Below are 19249 nucleotides of genomic sequence, written 5' to 3'. Positions count from 1 at the left end.
AAGACATACATCTTATTGAAAAGATAGGTAGGTGGGCGGACGAGGTGGGGTTGCCTTATTTGTAAGAAATAAAACTAAATCAATAGTAAGAAATTAAGTAGTGTCAGATGATGGGGAATCTGTGTGGGCCGAATTGAGGTATCGAAAAGGTGAAAAATAAAACATAATTGGAGTCTTCTACAGGCCTCCAAACAGTAGTCAGGAGCTGGGGCACAAGACACACCATAAGAGAGAAAAAATGTGTAGGAAAGGCAAAGTTAAAGTGATCATGGGGATGTTAAAAATAAAGGTTGTTGAGATTGAGGACGGGCTCAGCCAGTTGGAAGATGGTGGTAGTGTTTGGATGCAGTTCAGGCCTTTGTATGAGGAAGAAGCGGAGAGCCCTGAGACCATCCTAGTGGGGGTGGGGAGGGGTGTTGTTGGATGTGTAATGGGATGGTACGTCCATGGGAAAGAGGAGGTGGATCGAACTTGCAAAATGGAAATTCTGAAATTGGTGTAAAGTGTCAGATGAATCACAGATGTGTGTGAGCTGGGACTGGACCAAGACGGATGACTGAGTCAAAGTAGGAAGAGATGAGTTGTTTGTAGCAGGTGCAGACTGAAGCAATGTGTCTGCCTGGGCCACCCTGTTTGAGGATGTCGGGAGGAGATGGACTTGACCTGTACTACCAGAGGGCCATCAGCTTGGGACCATTGGCTGGTGTTTGGGAGGGTGGTGTGTGGGGAGGGGATCACCAGGAGAAATTAGATCAGTTATCGCAGTTGATACAGTGGCCTGATGTGCCATGGTGGCGGTCATGTTCTAAGAAAAGACTTGTTATATTTTTCTATCACTTGATTCTTGTTCAGATTGTGCAGTTATTCTGAATTTCTGTATCTCCATCAAATGCAGACGACATGTATTTTCTCGCCTAGTGTGGCGCCTCAACATTTCTTAAACTTTTTTTACAGTATGTGCAACAATGGACGTTTATTTTAATAATTTGCTTCCAATTCAAGGGAAACGTGAGAAGATGATTTGAACTCCGGCAGTGTGTCCATTACGTGCAATTTAATTGAATGTTTATCCTCATCACACTCACTCTTTCAAACAAACAATGAGTGAATCCGTAAATATTGCAGAATTTTTTTCAGCTCTGACGATTGCTGGGAATGTGACAAAGGACATATTTCAGTGTCACGGAAAATGCATATGTTCCAGTGTAAGGTGTCATATCCTGGTCCATCCTAAATTATTCACAAGTTTTATAAATGAAACTTGCAGAGGTGAAAGGGTATACATAAAAGGTGAGCTCAGCTCTGTGTACAAAATGCTATTTCTGGCTCCCTCATAAATGACGTTAACTACATTAATCTGTAAATTCCCCAAAATAAGAACAACAAGAGACTGTCCCACTGTGAGCATCATGTGGTGAGGAATACAATCTCCAAGGTTACACAGCATCCTGGATTGAATGAATAACATTGTCCCTTCACTGTCCGTTGTTCAGAGTCCTGTGACTCTCTTTGAAACATATCAGTTAGTGTCCCTGCACCACGAGGATCACTGGGGTTCACCATCACATGCTGAATGGAAATTAGACATAGGCAATAAGTACTGGTCTTGCTAACGGAAGTCACCTGACAAGGATAACTGACAGGAATCTGCTCTATTCAAGGCATCCATTCTAACCGATCTGATTTCTAATGCAGTTTTAATGACGCTTTTCTTCTGACCTAAGCATCTGATCTTTCTGTAACTCCATGAAACTTTTGCAAGTTGTGCTCATCATTCTGAAAGGGAGAGCCTTTGTGCGGTTGAGAATGCTTTCATTATTGGTCAGTATCTATAGCAACGTAGAAACTAAGATCAGTAGTAAGTGATTGTTCAAATTGAACCAACTCTGCCATGTGATAAGATCATGGATGATGTGATTGTGGCCAGAAACACGCATTCCTGCTATGCTCTCTAACTTTAATTCATAAGTCATAGCCGATAACCTGTCTGCCTGTGGTTTAAGAATATTTAATGTCTCACCTTCCATCACTCTCTGGAAGGGAAGTTCCCACAGACGCAGAACCCTTTGATATGGTTAAAACAATCATCAACTCCTTCACTGGGATATTCTCCATTTTCCAGGAGTCCATTCGTTTCTGGAAATCTCTCACACAAATTGAAATATTGTTTCAGCATTCAACGTGAACAGACTACTCAGAATATTACGGGTTTAAACGGGATCATGTGTCATTTGCCTAAACTCCAACTGATCCAAGTCAACCTGACAATGTTTCCTCCAGAGATAAATGCTCCTCACAGGAATCAGTTGAGTGAATCTTCTCTGGACTGCTTTTCATGTCATTGGGCCCTCAGCTCTCCAGAAGTAATCTCACCGTACCCTGCTCCTGAATGTATCCTCTTTCAAAAGGTTTGCGAATTTATATTGTCCCCCTGTGATGTGCACGCAATGTTTTTTTTTTGCGATGCAGGTGCCTGGTTCCTGTGTGCATCAGATTTTCGAATCCCTCCATTGAATTAATGCACTGTTTTCCCATTCAAACCAATCTATTCAAACACAGACACATTTTTCCCGCTATTCCCCATATAACAACATATCATTCACTTGATCCACTTCGAACTCTCTATAATATTATGAAGTGGAGGTCAGCATCCATCTGATAATTAAAAGCAATGCACCCAGCGAATATCTCCTCTCCTTATAATATGGTAAGGGAGTATGACAAGTGATGTAACCCACCTCCTTTTTGATACCCAGTTTGTTATAAAGGAGTGGTTCAATGAAATGGAATTATTTCACGCAATCTGTAATTAACAATTACTATTTGCCTGTCTAGGGGTGACACCGTGGCTCAGGGGCTAGCACTGCTGCCTCACAACGCTAAAGACCCAGGTTCGCTTCCAGCCCCTATGTGGAGTTATCACATTCTACTCGTGTCTGCGTGGGCTTCAAACACTTTTGTTCCTGTTTTCTCTCACAATCCAAAGATGTGCAGGTTACTTGAATTGGGCATGGTAAATTGCCCATAGTGTTCACGGATGGGAGGTTAGGTGCATTAGTCAAGGGTAAATATAGTTTATAGGGTAGAGAATGCATCTGAGTGGTTTACTCTTTGGAGGGTCAGTGTGGTCCTTGTTCGTCTGAAGGGCCTGTTTCCCTACTCTAGGTATTCTATGATTCTAACAGTGAACAAATCACTAACAAACTGAACAATCTCTCTGTAACTAATTACTTATTCTGGAATAAAACAAGATTTTCCTGATATGCGGTTTCACTAATGCGGATTCCACTCATAAATCCATTATTAGTAAAAATAAAATTAAACTTAGTTTCTCAAAGATCATCCAGAATTGACTCTCATGAAATTTCTGTATCTTATTCCCTTATCTTTCTCTGTCTGAAATGCCTTCTCAGTTGTTTTCTGGTTGCAAGAATATTTGCTCAGCGTGTTGTGCAACTTTATTGATGGATAGAGCTGTTTACGCTGAGAATGGAGATTGTTTGTGAGACCCCAATATTTTTTTCACAAATGACACTTCCCTGTCATCATTTTTTCAGCTAGCAGTGGATTCTCCTCCTCTGTCCATTTGCCTCTCTGTTATATGTATCTCTGCTTAACATAAGAAATTCTTATTATATGATTGGTTTCATATTTTTATCACTAAAATGGATCCTTACTCTCCAAGTGCCATTTTAACTTAATTGGCATCATTTGAACCGTTGCTTGGATAAAAATGCTACTTGGGCCTGCTAACTGAATGGGTTTGATCCATTCTCTCAATTTTGAAACCTGCAAACTGCTTACCCACAGACATTAGTTCTTCTATTTAATCACTGGAAAATACCTTACCTTTTCAAAGGCCATCATGGTATTGCCCAAAATTTTGCAAGTTCGCCGTTTTTACGCACCAATAGACTGATATGCACACTGATACCCCCACCTCTATAATAATAGTCCGATCAAAAAAATCCGGATTACGATTTTTAAAAAAAAATCTTATTTCAAAACCAGGCAGCTGTCGATTCTTCTCCATATTCCTGTCCTCTTTTCTTATTCTTGGGGATTCTGCTTCCCAGGTCTTTGGCTGATAAAGGTCCCTGTCAGAGAGCAGATCTTTCTGCTATCAGGCTGGACTTGTTGGCGGCTTGCTGCACTTTGCCGCTCTGGCCAACTGTTTAAAGTGTTTGATATTTGTACCCCAAAAGATTGGATTGCTTCATTGGTTTTAATATTGTCAAAACACTATATACAAACATGATTAGCATTTGTCATCTCGACACATTATTTAAACTGATTGGCTGAATTTGAATTTGAATTTGTCTCATAGCAACCCAGATACTGCTAGCTGTTTGACCAAACATTTTTAATTTTTCCAGTACTCTGGGCATCCTTTCAAATCTCTTGAAGGTATGGTATACTTAAAAATTCATAACACTGTCCACCCTATGTCAACCTCTGATTACCTTATATAGATCAATCCAGACAGCTCTCAACCTTCTTCACTCGATTGAAAACAGTGGTAACTACTTCAGACTTTCCTTCTAAGACCTTACCTCCAAATCAGGCAACATCCTTTAAAGTCTCTTTTGAACCCTTTCCAAACGCTCCATGTCCTTTTTGAAATGCAGCAAGCAGAAATATGCTCAGTACTCCAAGTGTGGTCACACCGGAGTTTGGTGCACCTGCAGTACGATCATGTGGCTCCAAAATTCTATCCCTCTTCCAATAAAAGCTAACATACTGTACGCCTCCTTAACAAGCCTATTAACCAGATGGGCATCTTTCAGTGATCTACCTACCTTGACAGCGAGATCCATTTGCTCATCGAAACTGCCAAGAACCTTAACATTGTCCCAGTACTCTTTATTCCTTTTTCTCCTTCCAAAGTGAACCACCTCACACTCTTGCACATTAAACTCAAGTTGCTACCTCTTAGCCCAGTTCTGCAGCGTATCTATGTCCCTCTGTAACCTGCAACATCCTTCAGCACTATCCACACTTCACCAACCATAGTATCATCATTAAATTTACTACCACATCTTTTTATGCCCTCATTTATAAAAAGGTAATTTATAAAAATGACAAGTAGCAGTAATCCCAACAAGTTCCTCTGTATGAACAACAGCTTGTGGTGTACTCTGAAAACAGAAAGCATTGATTTTGTGCCTCTGCCATTTTTGAGATTTTCATCTATACGTTGTCAGTTGCAAAGGGCCATCACTAAGTTTCACTCTGCGCTTCTTTGTTATGAACTAGTGAAAGCTACTGGTGTCAGTATTTATGTTTCCATTCATTTCCTGTCATACCTTCTTGTAATGTTGTGTGTTAACCCTTTGCTTTTTTTTTGTTTGTTTTCATTAATTCACAAGAAGAGGGCATTGCTGTGTAGGCCGGAATTTATTGGCCACCCTTGATTTCCCAGAGGGCAGTTAGGAGTTATCTACAATGCGGTGGGTCTGGAGTCACATATCGGTCAGACCAGCTAAGGATGGCAGTTTCCTTCCCCATAGGACATTAGTGAAACAGGTGAGCTTCTCCTGACAATCTATTCATGTTTGCCATCAGTTTATTAATCTCAAATTTGAATTCAAATTTCACCATCTGCCATGGCAGGATTCGAATCCAGCTCCCCAGAACATTATCTGGGTCTCTCGATTAACAGTTCAGCTATAATGCACTGGGCCACTGCCTTACCCAATCCCGTGGAGTGTGACTAACTTGCCCTAGTTTTTTTCCTCATGCTGTCATTGAATTCCTTATCTAGACATGGATATTTTTTCTCTGTCATGCAATTCTTCTTCTCTCACAAATATACTTTAATTGTGAGTTATTTAGTATCCCTTTAAGTATTTGTCAAATTTCTTCACCTGTCCTGCTTTTGACTGTTCCCCCACCTCTCACCAACATCTTTCTTAGGCCACTGTAAGTATTATTACCCAAAACTAAGGCTCTCATATGTGACTGTTTTCACTCTTTCAATCTAAATTTGAAACTACAGTATGTTGTGGTCATTCTTTCCAAGAGGATCCTTTCCTGCAAGATCGTTTTTCATTCCTTCCTTATATCAAAACTAAAGTACCGTGCTCTCTGGGTGGCTCCATGACTTGTGTTCTCAGAAACAATCCTTCATATACTCTACGATTTGTATTTGGAGCCTACCCTTTGCCAACTTGATTGATTGATTCAATATGCACGTTTATCCCACCGTTGTTAGCTTGTCACGAACCCTCATTATTTCCAACCTCAGAAGTACTTTGGAGAGACGGTGGCTGAAAATTACTCTTCCAAAGACGTTTCTTCCCTTGCTTTTTATTTGCACCTGGACTAATTTTCATTTTGTTCCCTCGTGCCAATATAATTTCTTAATATAGCCTTGGCATCAGCCTTAACCAATACAACAATTCCACCTACTTTACCTTCATGTCTATCCTTTTGGAATACCGAGTACCCATGGACAATTCACAGTCCAGTCCTGATCTGCGTGTAACCATGTTTCAATCATCCTTATAAGGTCATACCCATTTATTTCTGTATCTACTGCCAGCTCATCAATTTTATTCCAAATGTTGTGTGCTTTTAGGCCTAAGGTTTTCAAATAAGTTCTTTTAAAATTTGTTTTTCTGCTTTGATATTTTCTTGAGAACGAGCTTCCTGATCTCACAAACGTCACTCCTTCACGAACCCCATACATTCCATCTTCATTTGTTAATCTCTGACATACATCTCTATCATTTATTCCAGCCTCCAACTCACATTTTGGACTGATTTGATTCCTTCTCGCAGCATGGTCATGAGTCTGCCTGTGCCTGATGTTCTACTCACCTCTACCTTCTGCTCAGTTCTTGACCTGCTGCTTTGTTTCCCAGCCTCCTAGTTTATTAATTTAAATCCACCCAATTTGCACCTCCCCATGATAAGTGAAATGAAGAAATTAGTTAAAGGTAGGGTGCGAGAAATTAGAGTAATGAATACTCTTTATTGATCAGAACAGACGAAGATGCGAACTTATCGCAGTGATCAAAGATTGTCGGCACAAGACCTTGGAGTGAGATAAGGCAAGAGTACATTTAGAGAGTTGTTAGGATTTGGAATGCCCTGCCTGGGAGATTTGTGAATGAAGATTCAAGAGGGAACTGGATATATATTTGAACGTTCCGAAATTAAAGGGCAACAGTGATAGAGGTGGCAAATGGGAGGTTTTAGGAGACATTTCACAAGATGATGCATACACAGTGGCCAAATAGCCTCCTTGTGTACATTAAAGTTCTGTACTCTATCACGTACAGATGCAAGTCAAAGCCAGTATCAGATTATTTCCAGTTGTAAATGTTGGCAAATATCTGATCATTTTGCTGCAGCATAACCATTTAAATGCAAGTATTGCAAGGTCAGCTTGATGATGAAGTCTAATTAGTACTCAGACACGAATATATTAAATCATGTATCCCTACAAATAAAACATTATTTCCTTTGTTTTGCCGCAAAACTCTTTGAAAATGCCTGATTGTTCAATCACACGGACGTATGTTCATCGTTCTTTTTCACATTTCACATTAAATACCATTCATTCTAAAAATTGCAAGGTTTCAAATTATTGTTCACTACAATTTAATAACACAAATCATTTATTCAAACTAATATTCTCTGTTTATGTTGAATTATTGTCATTTTTTCAATTCTTCGTAAAAAGCTGAAGCTTGCATATTTAGTGAGAAATTAAACTGGTTGATTATATATAAATTTGTAAGAACGTTATTTCTATATGATGTTTCAGTCGTTTTCTCACTTAAAAAATACAATCATTCAAAAGCCAACGACTTTCCAAATGTTGGAGTGACGATGTATTCTTTTGAAGACTGACAATGAGTATGTAATTGTAGCGAGTTTTGAGAATATTTGTAGCTCAGTTAAAGGTTTTAGGTGTAGGCTTGCTCGTTGATCTGGGATGTTCATTTTCAGACTTTTAACTATCTTCGTCTTCAATGGGCCTCAGGCGAACTAATGCTGAAAATTCCTGCTTTCTATTTATATGTTTGGTTTCCTTTAGATTAGTGATATCATTTCCTGTGGTGAAGTCACGTCCTGTTCCTTTTCTCAGGGATGATAGTTGAGGTCTAACACGATGAGTTTGTGGATAGAGTTCCAATTGGAATGCCATGCTTCTATGAATTCTCGTGCGTACCTCTATTGGGTTTGTCTTAGGATGGATGTGTTGACCCAGTCGAAGTGGTGTCCTTCTTCATCCATATGTGAGGATACCAGTGAGAGAGGATGATGTCCTTTTGTGGTTAGTTGGTGTTCATGAATCCAAAAATATGTAGTTATGATCAGCACTATCGTCAGATAACATGTTCTTTGTTCGATATTAATAAAATATACATTCTTCATTTTTGTATCATAAAATGTTGGCAGGAAAGTATATTTTAGTTCCATGAATATAATATCAACCTAATTGTTTTCAGAGATGATTTAATTATTGTTTGGTTGACTAATGATAATTCACATTTTTGTGAAATAAAATTCACAAACATAGCAAATATCTGACTTTTTTTAAGATCAGCTTGCAATCATAACCTACATTTAAAAATAATTGAAAGATTTGAATTCAGTCACAGCTGCCTGTGATAGTGGGTAATACATTGTTCTGCTCTTAACTGAATCCAGAGAGCTTCCACCTGGATCAGGACAGTCATTCAATCATTATTTCACAACAAATTATTTCGATTCCATCTTCGGTCTAAGCCTTGCACGGGGGCAGATGAATGGACATGCAATGTCAGAATCGCATCGCACAAGTTACTTATGGTGATGGCATCTGGCTTGCCTCCCAGACTCCAAGCATCTGCTACCTGGACCAGACACTGGGCGAAGACGTTAACAAGTTGATAGTATTCTGCAGCACTTTGTGTCTCGCAAAGAAACCTCTAAAACCGTGTCCAATAAATGTCACCTTCACATTCACCAGTATCAAAATAAAATTGTACATCTTTGTTGATGGACAAAAAATAATACATGGGTCACCCAACAGAATCTATCTGAAGAAAACAGCAGCAAATGGCAAGTCCAGCATCACGTTAATAACTGAACTTGACGGATTCTTTTTGGTTAGGTCATCTCACACATATTCTACTGGTACTCAGGTGACTGTAAGAATGCACACCATAAGTGGACGTCTTGGCCTAACGCCTCTACAAAGCTTCCTGATCTCACACACATCACTCCCTCACACATTCAACAATTGGTATTGGTTGAAGCATGAAACAAAGAACAGTACAGCACAGTGCAGACATTTCGGCCCTTGATGTCCAGCCAACCTTTTATCCTACTCTAAGGTCAGACTAACCTACATACCCTTCATTATGCTATCATTCATTTGTCTATCCAATCGTCGCTTAATATATCCCCAATGCAGCTGACTCTACTACAGTTGCCAGCAGTACATTCCACCCATCCACCATTCTCTGTCTAAGGAACTTACCTCTGACATCTCCACTAAATCTTCCTGCAATTACATTAAAGTTTTTCGCCCTGGTGATACATATTTCCACCATGGGAAAAAGTCTCTTGCTATCCACTCTACCTTTGACTCTCATCATTTTGTACACGTCTATCAAGTCATCTCTCATCCTTCTTTGCTCCAATGAGAAAAAGCCCTGAACTCTTCTTTGTTAGAATCCTGACAAATCTCCTCAGCACCCTCATTAAAGTTTCCACATCCTTCCTACAATGAGGCGACCAAAACTGATCACATTATTCTCAGTGTGATCTCACCAGGGTTCCATAGACCTGCAGCATAACCTCGAAGCTCTTAAACTCCATCCCCCTGCAAAGGAAAACATCATACGCCTTCTTAACAAACTTATAAAACTGGGTGGCAACACTGAGGGAGCTATGACATGCACCACAAGATCACCCTGTTCCTCCACAATGCAAGAATCCTGCCTTTTTTCTGCATTAAAATTCGAACTTCCAAAATGAATTGCTTCACACATTTCCACTTGAACTCCATCTGCCACTTATCAGCCCCATTCTGCATCCTGTCAATGTACCATTGCAAACTACAACAGCCCTCGACACAATCCACAATTTCAACAATTTTTGTTACATCGACAGACTTACCAACCCACCCTTCCACTTCCTCATCCAAGTCAGTCATAAAATACAGCAGAGGACCCAGAACTGTTCCCAACGGAACACCACTGATCACTGAGCTCCAGACTGAATAATTCCCATTTACACCAGTTTGTGTCTTCTATGTGCCAGTCAGTTCTGTATCAAGATAGACAGGTTTACTTGCATCCCACCCCTCCTTCCTTTCTGAATGAACCTGCCTTGGGGAATATTATCAAATGCCTTCTTAAAATCCATTCACTCTACATCATTGCTGCACCTTCTTCAATGTGTTTGATCCCATCCTAAAAGATTTTAATAAGTTTTGTGAGGCATGACCTGCCCCTAACAAAGCTATGCTGACTATTTCTAATCAAACTATGATTTTCCAAGTAATCATAAATTCTGTGTCTCAGAAACCTCTCCAATACTTTGCCCAATACTGTTGAAAGTCTGACTGGTCAGTAAATCTCAGGATAATCCCTAGTACCTTCCTTGAACAAGGAGTAATTTTTACCGCCCTCCAATCATCTAGCACTACTCCAGTTGACAGTGAGGATGTAAAGATCATCGCCAAAGGCGCAGGTATCTCTTCCCTGTCTTCCTGTAGTAACCTCGGGTTTTGTCCGTCTGGCCCAAGGGATTTATCTATTCTTGTCTTTGTACTTGAATCAATCAGTACTTCACCTCAAAATGTCTATGCCCTCTCCAAACAAATGATTGACTGCTTTCCATTTCAGGACAATATACAGTGCTCCCTTCTGGAGCACGTATGGTTCCCAATATCCTGTCAATCATGAAATGAAAAACATGGGAAGGCATCAATGCCTTCCTGATGAAGTGCGGATGCCCAAAGCTTTGACTCTCCTGTTCCCCAGATGCTACCTGACTGGCTGTGCTTTACCAGAGCCACACTTTTCGACTCTGATCCCCAGTACCTGCAGATCTTACTTTCTCCGTTACTTAGAGCTGTCCCATCTGCACACTGAACATGTGGAACTGACTGTTTAGTTCTGGAAAGTTGCATTTGAGGAATACATTTATTAAAAGAGAAAATACAATTCAACAAATATTCATTCATTCCCAGAGTAACAGTTTTGTTCATGAATTCTGCAGAGAACAGACAATGAATGGCTGACGAACTCCGCATTATAGAGTATCCAGGTGTTATATTCCAGGATGTCCTTTACCTCAATGCTGGGAATATTGTTCGACAGACAGATATGATAAGTGAACAAGGTGAAATGGGGAAGTGTGACAATTTTGCCATCACAGAGATGTGTTTGCTGGAGGTCAGGGCTGACAACTCAATATCCAGTGGCACAAGATCTATAGGCACGACAGGAGAGGTGGTAAAAGAGGAAGTGTTTTTGCATTATTAATTATGGAGTCAGTTACTGCAATAAGAAGGATCTTCTATTGAGGCTTGGTGGTTAGAGCTTAGGATCAAAACCATGACAGACACACCGCTCTGGATATATTGTAGACTCCCAGATAAAAGAAAGTACAGGAGCTGATATAGAACCCATTTACTGAGGTGTGTTAATATAATAATAGGATCATTATATTCAGGCATTTCAATTCCAAACATTCATTCAGGCAGTGATAACCTTTTAGAGGGGACGGATGCCTTGAAAAGTATGCCACAGAGCTTCTTATATCAATGTGTAGCAGATACAACAATGGGCGGGGTTGTGCTGGGCCTCGCTATGGGGAATGAAGCCAGTCAGATGGTGGAGGCAGAATTGGGAACGCATGAAAGGACCAGTGGCTGTGACTCATATGTTTTGAGTTTGCTAAGGAAAAGACCCAAAAATGTTTGAAAAATAAAAGCTTTTTGGATTTGCCGATTTTATGAAAAAATATGACAGGATCGGCCCAAAGTGCAGGTGCTTCTGGGTGAAACTGTAGCAGAACTTCATGGAGCGGGGTCCGGGGGGGGGGGGGGGGCGGGGGGGGGGGGGTGTTGGGGGATGACTTGATCAAATGGAATTGATGACAGTGTCGGTCCAGCATGTTACACCGCAGATAACATTTAGGAAAACAAGCCAAGAGAACCTCAGATGTCGACACAAATTTCGAGCAGAATTAAAAAGGATAGAGAAGCTTAAAGCAGTTACAAAGTGAGCAGGTCAATGGAGGTCCGAAAAGAATATAGGAAGTGTAGGGCTAAACTTAAAAAAAAGTCAGTAGAAGAGCAGAAGTGGAGGTGGGGAATTAAAACATTAGAGGGTAATATTTGCAAGAATTCAAAGACATTCTTTCGGTTTATTAAGCGGAAGAGGATAACGCGGGAGATAATGGGGAGTATTAGGGACCAAGGGCCCTAAAGCACGGAGCCAGAGAGCATGTTAAACACGGACTTTCTTTCGGTCTTTAGATTGAAGAAGGAGTTCCTGGATTCAAGGAGAGAGACCGTGTGAACCTTGAGTGAATTGATGCAGAAGCTGACGAAGAATTGGAAGTTTAAGCGGGATAGAGAGTGGGCAAATCCACAGATCAGGATGAGCTGTATCTTGGGCTGACGTGGAAGATGAGTGAGGAGATTACAGTCTCTTAACCTTTCATTTTTGCTTTGACTCTGACCACAAAGAAGGTGTGATAGGACAGGATAATACCTAATATTGGTACAACTTTCAGAGTGCCAGAAATACCGCATGGGGTAAAAGAATACCAAGTTTCACAACAGTGAGAGTGAAAAATGCAGAAAATTCTGTGGCCTGTTGAGGCTGGCTCATTAAATATATTCAGGGTTGAGGCAGACTGATGTTTACACAAGCTTTATGGGGAAAATGCAGACAAGTGGAATGGGGGATTTTTAAAATAGATCTCACCTAATTGAGTGGAAAAGCAAACTCAGTGAGCGGATAGACATACTGCTGTTCCTAGGTCGAAATGTTTCATTTTTACAATAGTCTTATATTCATTGGAACGTCAACCTGTCTCGCTGTGGAGTGAGACACAGTTTGGAATGCAGTCGACGGATTCAAGCAATTCATAAATGCAGTACTATTAGACAGAAAGGACCAAGGGACTGTGACAACGCGGATTGGCTGTCGGGGTGAAGATTAGCATCAGCGCAGTCAGCACGACCAAAAGGAAGACCTCAGGAAGGCACCCTCCAAGGCCAAGCAGTGACTTTGCCTGGAGAGCGGATAGTCTATGGTCAGGCGTCAAGGAGTGCCTAATGCCCAAGTGCTACATCACTGCACTAACTAAACGTATATGCGAAGGGGTCGAGAGGAATGCTTTTAGTAGCAGAGTAAATAGTAATGTTTGGCTCAAGAGGTTTTCGAAAGCAACAGCTCAGCAAAACCTACAGAAAAGCTCACATAAAGTCCAGTTGAAAATGTGTTGCTGGTTGGTCCGGGCGTCTCTGAGGTGTTCTCTGAAGCGTTCCGCAAGTAAGCGGCCGTCTCCCCAATGTAGAGGAGGCCACATCGGGTGCAGCGGATGCAATAGATGATGTGTGTGGAGGTACAGGTGAACTTGTGGCGGATATGGAAGGATCCCTTGGGGCCTTGGAGGGAAGTGAGGGAGGAGGTGTGGGCGCAAGTTTTACATTTCCTGCGGTTGCAGGGGAAGGTGCGGGGAGTGGAGGTTGGGTTGGTGGGGGGTGTGGACCTGACGAGGGAGTCACGAAGGGAGTGGTCTTTGCGAAACGCTGATAGGGGAGGGGAGGGAAACAACCAACCAAACCACCCCGTGGCTCAACACTTTCAACCAACCCAACCACCCCGTGGCTCAACACCTTAACTCTCCCTCCCACTCCACCGAGGACATGCAGGTCCTTGGACTCCTCCATCGGCAAAACATAACAACACGACGGTTGGAGGAAGAGCGCCTCATCTTCCGCCTGGGAACCCTCCAACCACAAGGGATGAACTCAGATTTCTCCAGTTTCCTCATTTCCCCTCCCCCCACCTTGTCTCAGTCGGTTCCCTCAACTCAGCACCGCCTTCCTAACCTGCAATCTTCCTCCTGACCTCTCCGCCCCCACCCCACTCCGGCCTATCACCCTCACCTTGACCTCCTTCCACCTATCACATCTCCATCGCCCCTCCCCCAAGTCCCTCCTCCCTACCTTTTATCTTAGCCTGCCTGGCACCCTCTCCTCATTCCTGATGAAGGGCTTATGCCCGAAACGTCGACTTTCCTATTCCTTGGATGCTGCCTGACCTGCTGTGCTTTAACCAGCAACACATTTTCAACTGTGATCTCCAGCATCTGCTGACCACATTTTTTACCCTCACATAAAGTTCATTCAACTTCAGTGTTGCAGCAGTGGTGATAGCAATTAGGACAGCTGCACGTTCCTCCTTCGGGATGTGGGATCTCAGGTAAATTTCCACCGTCCCTGAAGACTACATGTGTGGAAAGTGAAACCTGCTGCAACTCCTGGGAGACGGTGTTCAGGAGCTGGAGCTGAATGCATTCAGGATCACCCGTGATAATGAGAACTTCATATAGAAGATCTTCCTTGTTGTGGTCACACCCAAAACCCGCACCAATCATGTTTCTGTAATGACTATAATATCCCAGTTCCACGTTACGATTCATGCCATGAGTTCATCAGGCTTACCTGTCAGTCTTGTTGCATTTAAATAAAGGCAATTTAATCCAACAGGCAGTCCTTGCTTCCTGATGTGTTCAAGACAGAGAGAAGGTGGACAACGACATGGAATGGCGAACGGAGTAGGCAGAGATTGCAGGAATCCCCTGTGGCCATTTCTGTCGAAAACAATTACACCGTTTTGGATACTGTTCAGAGGAATGACAGGTCAGGGAAAAGCAGCAGTAGCAAGGTTGGTGCCATTACCATTGACTGTGGGGCACAGTGGGAAAGGGTAACGGTAAACAGGACCTTAGAGATAGGAGAGTCGATTGTTAGAGAGATAGATCGGAGATTCAGTGGCCTCAAAAGGGAATCCAGGATGGTGTGTTATCTCTCAGGTGCCAGGATGTCTCTGAGTGGCTGCAGAACATTCTGAATGGAGCAGGGGAGCAGGCAGAAGTCATTGTGCACGTTGGCACAAATGACACAGGTAGATATAGGAATGAGGTCCTACAGAGTGATTACTGAGAGCTAGGAGAAAAGTTAAAAACTAGGACATTGAAGGTGGTAATCTCCTGATTACTTCCAGTCGGATGAGCTAATGATAGTAAGAACAGGAGGATATGGCAGATAAATAAGTAACTAAAGAATTGGTGCGGGGGTGGGGGCAGAGAGATTCAATATTTTAGATCATTTGGGTCTTTTCTGTGACAGGATTAACCTGATCAGGAGAGACAGGTGGCACATGCAATGGGGAGGAGACCAATACCTTGTTGGCGAATTTTGCGAGTGCTACAAGGGAGGGTTTAAACTATATTGGCGAAGAGAGTTATACTCATGATCAGGCAGGCAAGTGCGAGGCTGGAAGGAGATTCAGTAAACAGAAACAGTAAAGTGAAGAGACAAGTTAGGCTGGAAAATGACAGGGAGCAAGGAATGCCTGTTGCATTAAACTGCATTTATTTCGATGGAAGAGGCCTGGCAGGTAAGACTAATAAACTGAGGGCGTGGATAGGAAAATGTGATTGGGATAATGCAGCCTTTATAGAAACATAGCTAAGCGAGGGACAGGACTGGCTGCTTAACTTACCAGGGTACAGTTGCTTTAGACGGGACAGGGATGCTGGAAGGAGGGTAGGGAGTGTTGAATTTCTGATTAAGGGGATTATCACAGCAGTGATCAGAGATAAAATAACTGACCAATCATCCAGTGAGGCTTTGTCGGTGCAGCTAAGAAGTAGGAAGTGGATGATGATGTCTCCGGGGTTGTAATATAGGCCTCAAAATAGCCAACGTGAATTAGAGTAACAAATATGCAGGGAGAAGGGAGACATTCAGGAGCAATGTGGTTGTCATAATCATCGATTTTAATTTTTGTAACAGACTGAGACTGCCGGAGCGTTAAGGAATTTGATGGAGTGGGATCAGATAAGTATGTTCAGGAAAGTTTCCTCAAGCAGTATGCAGAGGGTCCTTCTTGGGAAGGGTCAAAACTCGAACAACTCTTGAGAAACAGAGCAGGACAGGTGACTGAGGTGACAGTGGGGGAGCACTTTGGGACCAGTGACCATCTTTCTATTAATTTTCAAATAGCTATGGAGAAGGACAAAACTATGGAGAGGCTGAAGTTCTAAAATGGGACAAGGTAAATGTTGATGGCATTAGACAGAAGCTTGCAGGGGTCAACTGGAGTAGTATGTTTGCAGGTGAATGGTCACCTGGCTAGTGGGAGGCCTTTAAACGTGAGATAGCTAGAGTTCAAAGGTTTTTATGTTCCTGTGACAGTGAAGGGTACGGTTGGCATGAATGGCGAACTCAGGATGACAAGAGATATTTAGGCTTTGACAGAAAAAAGGGGGATGCGTGGCTCAGGTACAGGCAACGGGGAATAAGGGAATCCCTAGCAGTAGATAAGGGATATAGGAGTCTACCTCTGATGGAAATCAAGAAGGGTACAAAGGTATGAAAGAACCTTGGCTGAGAAGATTAGGATGAATCCAAAGAGGTACTTTAAGAGTACGAAAGGAAAGCAATAACCAGTGAGAGAATAGGACCTCTCAAATACCAAAGTGGACATATATGTGTGGAACCATAAGAGATGGACGAGGTCCTCAACAAATATTTCTTCTCAGTATTTACCATGGAGAAAGACATCAATACTTAGGAACTTGAGGAAGTTAGTGATGATATCTTACGGGCAGTCCATGTCATAGTAGAGAAGATATTGGGCGTACAAGGATGTTTGACTGTGGATTAATCTCACGGCCCTTAACAAGTATATCCATGAACACTGCAAGGAGCTAGAAAAGAACTTGCGGCGACCCTGGTTACAACCTTTTATCATCATTAACCAAATTTGGGATTCTGGAAGACTGGGGGATAACAAATGCTGTACCCTTATTCAAAAAGATCTGTTAAAAAAAAATGTCTGAGAACTGTAGACCAGTACATTTAACATCATCGGTAGGTGCATTATTTGAGATGATACCATGGCATAAGCTGTGCATGCATTTGGAAAGGCAGCGTCTGATTAGGAATAGTAAGCTTGGTTTTGTGCATGGAGGTTTATGCCTAAAAAAGCTTTAAAGTTAATTGATGATGTGACCAGGAAGGTTGACTTTGGCAGGTGTAGATGTCAAAACATATGGTGCTGGAAAGGCACAGCAGGCCAGGCAGCATTCAAGGGGCAGGAGAATCGATATTTCAAGCATAAGCCCTTCATCAGGAATGTCCAAATATCGATTCTTCTGCTTCTCGGATGCTGCCTGACCTGTCGTGCTTTTCCAGTGCCACACTGTTTTTCGCTTTGATCTGCAGCATCTGCAGTGCTCACTTTCTCCTCGGACGGTAGAATTAGTCTGTATTGATTTCAGTTACAACAGAACAGGATGAATGTTTTCATTCCCTGGACACTGATATACAGTTACAGGAGGAGGCTAATCAGCCCCTCGATCCTATAAAACTGTACCCAGAGTAGATCACGCAGCAACAGGATCTATCTTACACAGCAACAGGATCAGTCAATTCAGTTACTTGAAGTCCATAACACAGGAAATCGAAGAGACCACAACCTGACTGGACTCTGGGTTATACTGGAATAACACGAGGCCATTTATCTCCTTAAGCCTGCCCATCCCTTCAGTAACATCAGGGCAGATCTGATCTCAGCTGCAATTTCTCTTTCATGCCCAATTCCTTGTAGCCCTTGAATCTCTGACGTGTCAAAATCCATTGACACCCGCTCCCATCCCCTCCCAATCATTTCTACAATGCAGCTGTCTGAGACAGAGAGTCCCCAACAGTCCCTACCCTCTGAGAGAAGGAAATACTCCCCACACATATACCTTGGCCTATTGACATGAACAAAAGATACGAACTCAGCGTCAGAGTGGATGGCCCTGACATTACGGCAGGATTTGATGGAGCAAGGTGTCAAGGAGTCTGAATAAGTTTGAACTGAATGGGACCAGGTGTAAACTTACCAATGGGTCATTCAGAAAACAATGTTGTTCGTGGACAGCAATCCTCTTAGTCCCTGGATATCTCTGTGGGCAATCCTCAGGATAGCTTCCTTGGCACAAACACCTTCAGCTGATTCATCAATGTATTTCCCTCTGTCACTCGATCAGAAGTGAAGACGTTCTGTAAAAATCTCATAAAACTTCAAAACCTGAACAACATTCAAGCTCATGTTGTTAACGTGTAGGTAATATTCATGGAACAGGACTGCGAGTCCCTGAACATTTCCACAGGAAAAAATGAGGAGCTCTTTCGGCATGTCAAGCTGGTTTCACAAGAATGTGAGAAAGCCATTCAGCCCATCGAAACAATTGGACAAGCAGAGTCACAGCCAATTCACTCTCTCCTGCCAATTATACCTGAAGAGATTTTTTATAAAAATGTAAATATTGAAAACCAGGAGGCTGAAAGACCACACAAAGCAAAGCAGCAGCAGGAGGTGGAGTAGTCAACACCTTGGGTGTAACATTTCTTCAGGAATGTGGATGGACGTAAGGAGGTTTACAGATAAAGAAGCAGCATGGGGAGGAAGAGCTCGTGTGGTGAGGTGGGGATAGATCAACACTGGTAAAGGGTGCCACTGGGTTAGTCGATTGCAGGAATGAATCCAGTTGGAAGCAGGAAGAAGGATGGATGAGAGGAATGGAAGGGAGGTAGACGGTCTTGGAAGGGAGGGGCAGTGATGGGAAGAGAGCGGGAGGAATTGGGAAGAGAGTCAGCAGATCGGAAGGGAGGTTATTTGAAATTGGAGAACTCAGTGTTCTCGAGACACTGACACATCAAAAAGAAGAGGCCATTCAGTCCCTCCAAACTTTGATACTGAAACAGGAGGATGTCTTTGATGCTGCAACATGACAAACTAATGAAGCAGAGACTGCACAGACAGACTGCTCCATGTTGTTCCTCCTGTTTCCATTGCGAATGGTACACACGTGTTAAGTTAACATCGTTTGCTGATCTTGAGGAGAGAAATTATATGATTTATATCAAGTTCCAAGGAAGCATCTTTCATCTCTGAGATGCTACGGACGAGTCTAGATCACTTAAAACATTCTTAAGCAAACA

Source organism: Hemiscyllium ocellatum, chromosome 33, assembly GCF_020745735.1.
Source record: "Hemiscyllium ocellatum isolate sHemOce1 chromosome 33, sHemOce1.pat.X.cur, whole genome shotgun sequence".
In the NCBI taxonomy this organism is placed as follows: Eukaryota; Metazoa; Chordata; class Chondrichthyes; order Orectolobiformes; family Hemiscylliidae; genus Hemiscyllium; species Hemiscyllium ocellatum.
The sequence above is the reverse complement of the archived record's forward strand: the minus strand, read 5'-3'. Positions refer to the sequence as shown.